Source organism: Alligator mississippiensis, chromosome 10 (genome assembly GCF_030867095.1).
Source record: "Alligator mississippiensis isolate rAllMis1 chromosome 10, rAllMis1, whole genome shotgun sequence".
Taxonomy (NCBI): Eukaryota; Metazoa; Chordata; order Crocodylia; family Alligatoridae; genus Alligator; species Alligator mississippiensis.
The window spans coordinates 77,847,931-77,853,930 of NC_081833.1; positions in this window are offsets into that span (position 1 = coordinate 77,847,931).

The following is a 6,000-nucleotide window of genomic DNA, read 5'->3' on the forward strand; positions in this document are numbered from 1 at the left end:
TCAAGCTGCTTGCATGTCCCCTGAAGCCCCCTGCTGGTTTAACACCCTCTGGCCCTCTCAAGGTTCCTAAATCCTGCTGTTTGCCCCTCAAGCCCCCTGCATCTGTCCCTCTTTCCTGTTTAGGCCCGTGCTGCCTTAATGTCCTCCTCTCTGGGCCTCTCAACGTCCCGTCAAGCATTCCCCTGTGTTTCTGCCTGAAGTTGCCTGCATCCCGCCCCCCCCCCCCCCCCTTTACCTTTCCCTCTCAACCTGCTTGTATTCCTCCTTCATCACCCCTCAAGTGTCCTGGTGTGTTAACCCCTCTCTGGTCTCCTGAAGCTCCGTGTATCTCATTGTCTTTGGTGCTGAAGCCCTCTGCATCCCCCATCCTTGCCCTTGAAGGCTGCTGTATGTTCCCTGTTCCCCCCTGAAGGTCCCTGCATCCCCCCTCTTCCCCCCTGAAGGTGTCGGCATCTCCTCCCATGTCCTGTCAAGCCCCCTGCGCACTTCCCCACTTTGCTCCCTCAGCCTCCTGCATGTCCCCTCAAGCAGTGTGGTGCCTTAACGTGCCTCTGGCTCCCTCAAGGTCCCTGCATCCTCTTCTGTTTCTCTCTCCAAGCTCGCTGCATTTCTTTTTCTTTTCTTTTCTTTCTATTCTCTTTTCTCTTTTGTTTCTTTTCTTTTATCTTTTATTTTTCTTTTTTGTTTTCTTTGTTTTATTTTTCTTTTCTTTTCTTTCCTTTATTTTTTCTCTTTTCTTTTCTTTTCTTTTCTTTTCTTTTCTTTTCTTTTCTTTTCTTTTGTTTTCTTTGTCTTTGTCTTTGGTGCTGAAGCCCCCTGCATCCCCCATCCTTGCCCTTGAAGGCTCCTGGGTGTTCCCTGTGACCCCTTGAAGGTTCCTGCACCTGCCGTATTCCCCCCTGAAGGTCCCTGCATCCCACCTCTTCCCCCCTGAAGGTGCCGGCATCTCCTCTCATGTCCTGTGAAGCCCACTGTGCACTTCCCCCCTTGGCTCGCTCAGCCTCCTGCATGTCCCCTCAAGCAGTGTGGTGCTTTAACGTGCCTCTGGCCCCCTTAAGGTCCCTGCATCCTCTTCTGTTTCTCCAAGCTCCCTGCATTTCTTTTTCTTTTCTTTTCTTTTTCTTTTCTTTCTCTTTTTTCTTTCTTTTCTTTTTTCTTTTCTTTTCTTCTTTTCTTTTCTCTTTTGTTTTCTTTTCATTTCTCTTGTCTTTTTTCTTTTCTTTTTCTTTTCTTTCTTTTCTCTTTTTCTTTTCTTTGTTTTATTTCTCTTTTTTCTTTTCTTTGTTTTCTTTTCTTTCTTTTCTTTCTTTTCTTTTGTTTTATTTCTTTTTCTTTTCTTTCTTTTTTCTTTTCTTTTCTTTTTTCTCATTTCTTTTTCTTTTCTTTTCCTTTTCTCTTCTTTTTCTTTACTTTTCTTTCTTTCTTTTCTTTCTTTCTTTTTTTCTTTTCTTTTCTTTTTTCTTTTTCTTTTCTTTTTCTTTTTTTCTCTTCTCCTTTCTTTTCTTTACTTTTCTTTTTTCTTTGTTTTCTTTTATTTCTTTTATTCTTTTCTGTTTTCTTTTCCTTGTTTTCTTTTGTTTGTTTTCTTTTTTCTTTTCTTTGTCTTCTTTTCTTTTGCTATTCTTTTCTTTTTCTTTTTCTCTTTTCTTTTTCTTTTCTTTTTTATTTCTTTTTACTTTCTTTTTTCTTTTTCTTTACTTTTCTTTCTTTTTTCTTTTGTTTCTTTTTTTTTCTTTTTCTTTTGTTTTTTCTTTCCTTTATATCTTTTTCTTGTCTCTTTTCTTTTCTTTCTGTTCTTTTCTTTTCCTTTCTTTTGCTATTCTTCTCTTTCTTTTCTTTTTCTTTTACTTTTTCTTCTGTCTTTTTTTCTCTTTTCTTTTTTCTTTTCTCTTTTTCTCATTTATTTTTACTTTCTTTTCTTTCTGTTATTTTTTCTCTTGTTTCTTTTCTTTTTTGTTTTTTCTTTTCTTTTCTTTCCTTTTCTTTCCTTTATTTCTTTTTCTTTTCTTTGTTCTCTTTTTTTTCTTTTTCTTTTCTTTCTTTACTTTTCTATTCTTTTTTCTTTTCTTCTTTTCTTTTTCTTTCCTTTTTTTTCTTTTCTTTGTTTTAATTTTTTTCCTTTTCTTTTCTCTTTTCTTTCTTTTCTTTTCTTTTCCTTTTCTTTCTTTTCTTTCTTGTACTTTTCTTTTATTTCTTTTTCTTTCTTTCCTTTTCTTTTTGCTTTCTTTTTTCTTTTCTTTTCTTTTCATTGTCTTTGGTGCTGAAGCCCCCTGCATCCCCCGTCCTTGCCCTTGAAGGCTCCTGCATGTTCCCTGTGACCCCTGAAGGTTCCTGTATCTCCCCTCTTCCCCCCTGAAGGTGCCAGCATCTGCTCTCATGTCCTGTCAAGCCCCCTGTGCACTTCCCCCCTTGGCTCCTTGAGCCTCTTGGATGTCCCCTCAAGCAGTGTGGTGCCTTAACGTGCCTCTGGCCCCCTCAAGGTCCCTGCATCCTCTTTTGTTTCTCTCTTCAAGCTCCCTGCATTTGTTTTTCTTTTTTTTTCTTTTCTTTCTTTTTTTTATTTCTTTTTCTTTTCTTTTGTTTCTATTCTCGTTTTTTCTTTTCTTTTTTCTCTTTTCTTTTCTTTGTTTTCTTTTACTTTTCTTTTATTCTTTTCTGCTTTTTGTTTTTTTCTTTTCTTTTCTTTTTTTGTTTTATTTCTTTTTTTGTTTTCTTTTGCTTTCTCTTCTTTTACTTTATCTTTTCTTTTGTTTTCTTTTTTCTTTTGTCTTTTTTCTTTTCTTTTATTTTCTTTTTCTTTTTTCTTTTTTCTTTTCTTTTTTTCTTCTTTTTTCCTTTTTCTTTTATTTTATTTTTTGTCTTTTCTTTTCTTTTTCCTCTTTTCTTTTTTACTCATTTCTTTTTACTTCCTTTTCTTTATTTTCTGTTCTTTTTCTCTTTTTCTTTACTTTTCTTTGTTTTTCTTTACTTTTCTTTTTTTCTTTACTTTTTTCTTTTTCTTTTTGTTTCTTTCTTTTTTCTTTTTTTCTCTTTTGTTTCTTTCCTTTTTTCTTTTTTTTTCTTTTCTTTCCTTTATTTCTTTTTCTTTCTTTTCTTTTGTTTTCTTTCTGATCTGTTATTTTCTGTTTTCTTTCTTTTTTTTCTTTTCTTTGTTTTTTTCTTTCCTTTACTTTTTTCTTTTCTTTCTTTCTTTCTTTCTTTCTTTCTTTTTTCTTTTGTTTTATTTCTTTTTCTTTCTTTTCTTCTTCTTTTTTCTTCTTTCTTTTCCTCTTTTTTCTTTTCTTTTCTTTTTCTTTTCTTTCTTTTTTTCTTTCTTTTCTTTTTCTTTTCTTTTCTTTATCTTTCATTTCTTTTTCTTTTCTTTCTTTTGGTTTTTTTTTTTCAGAATATAATAGAATAGGGATAGTGGCGAATGTCTCTCTTCCCGTGGCCTGGCCCCGGGGGTGGCGGGAGAGCCTGCTGCCCCTTTGGTCACGCCCTAGCCTAGCAGATCAGATGGGGAAGTTAGCGAGATGGAGATCCAGCTCTCTGAGTTTCGCAAGAGACGTCGTGAGCAGGATGGCCGCTCTCCCCCCCCCAAGAAGACAGGGAACGTGCTCATGGACATGGTCCTTGCCTCGGACGACGAGAGGCGGGTGATGTGCGTGGACGTTGAGGGTGTTGACACTGTAGTTGTGGGCAAACTCACACACTGGGGTGCAACCACGCTGCTCTTCTGTAGGCAACATCCACCCCAAGCTGGCGGAGCCCCTCTGGGTCCCTCTTGACTATGGGGGACTGCTGACCTTGCTGAAGCTAACTATGGGGCAGAAGAACGTAGCTGGGCGCATTACCGAGTGGTGTGTGGACCCCAAAGTGTTTGTCAAGGCTGGCAGGGGAACAGTCAAGCTCATGCAGTAGGATCGCGGCAGACGACAGATGGCCTACCGTTTGGACAAGCTTGGCTAGAGGGTGAGAGTGGAGTGGGGCCTGGGCATGTTGCTTGACTAGAGTAGGGCACGGTAGTCCTTCCCTGACCTGTGTGTATTGCCTTGCTCTGCTCTTGGGTGTTTGCTCTTCCACCCGCACTTTGCTTTGGTCTTCCTCTCGCACACCCACACCCACGGTAGCCACAACCATTTGCACCATCAACATCAATGGCTGTCGAGACTCGGTGAAGCGCGAGGCCGTCCTGGAGCTCCTGCGACAGAAGAGGCTGGCTGTCGGCTTCGTAGAAGCGACGTACTCTGACAGCTTCAACCAGGCGGCCTGGTGGGCTCCCTGGCGAGGAGAGGTGTTCCTGAGCCATAGCACCAACCTGAGCACTGGGGTCGCGACACTCTTATCACCGCAGATGGAGCTTGACACAGCGGTTCCGCAGGAGGTTGTCCCTGGCCGCCTGCTGAGTGTCCGCGTCACCCTCGCACAGCACCGCCTGCTGCTCGTCAACATCTACACGGGCTCCGATGGCTAGCAGAGAGTCGCTTTCTGCGAGACCTTGGCTGCCCTCCTGCATGATACTAGCGAGGATGATGACCTGTTCCTCCTCGGTGGGGATTTCAACTGCACCCCTGCTCTGTGCCTTGACCTTACAGGGCCTGAGCCGCACCTGCCTTCCGCTCGCAAGCTGCAAGGTGTCCTGGAGGGGGCAGACCTCATGGATGTCTGGCGAGCCTTGCATCCTGATGAGCGCCAGTACACCTAGGTCAAGATGGGTACGGGTGGTCTCACCATAGCTTGCCTTTATCGACTTTATATCACCAGACACGACCTACCACTTCTGCGTAGCAGCCGCATCGCTCCCTCTGGTCTATCAGATCATGGCCTGGCCTTCAGCGAACTGAGCCTGCCGGGGAGAGCCTGTGCACGGGTACCGTATTGGTGTTTGAAAGTCAGCCTGCTTCAGGACTCTTATTTCCGGGACTGCTTTGCCCACGTTTGGCGGAGGTGGGAGGCTGCGAGACCGAGCCACTTCTCCTGGAAGCTGTGGTGGGATGTGGGCAAGGTACAGATCCGAGCCTTCTGCCAGCAATACACCCAGCTGGTTGCAAATGAGACGCGCCGCCGTATCCGGGAGTTGGAGGAGGACATGGCGGAGCTCGAGGCTGCTCTGCTGGCCGCTGGCAGTGAGGCAGCACTGAGCGAGAGCCTCCGGCTCCGCAGGAAATGCCTGCACGACTTGGCGGAGAGTGTGGCCCGTGACGCAAGGGTTTGTGCGAACTGCCAGGAGCTGGTGGGAACTGATGCCCCGAGTCGCTGCTTTTTCAATCTGGAGCGGCGGAGAGCAGCAAGCAAAGTCTTGGATCATCTCAAGACTCTTGAGGGCCGGGTCATTACAGAGGCGGGCGAAATACGCGAACGTGATGTTGCGTTTTGTTGCGACCTGTTCACGGCCGAGCCGTCGTGCCCCGAGGCCACGCAGGAACTGCACGAGGGCCTAGTGTGTGTCGATGGCCTGGAGGCTGGTGAGCTTGAGCGGGAATTGTCGCTGGAAGAGCTGCCGGCTGGCACGGGCGGCCTCGCCTCCGGGAAAGCGCCGGGCCTTGACGGGATGCCTGCCGAGTTTTACAAGACCTTCTGGCCTCTTCTCGGTCCCAGCCTGCTGCGCGTTTTCCAGGAGAGCCTCGCCGAGAAGGTCTTCCCGATGACTTGCCACCGTGCGGTGCTGACCTTGCTGCCTAAGAAGGGAGATCTGGTCTACATGAAGAACTGGTGGTCGGTATCCCTGCTGTGTGCGGACTATAAGATTGTGGCCAAAGTGCTGGCCACCCGCCTCTGTGCGGTCATGGCCTCTCTCACCGGGCCCGAGCAGAGGTACTGTGTGCTGGGTAGGATCATTCAAGAGAACCTGTTCCTGCTGCGGGATCTACTCATGGCTAGTGAGTTGTTTGGCCTTGACGTCAGCCTCCTCTCTGTAAACCAGGAGAAGGCCTTTGACCGCGTGGGCAACGTTTATCTTTTCCGGACAGTGGAGGCCTTTGGTTTTGGGCCCCTCTTCACCGGGACCCTCTGGGTCTTGCA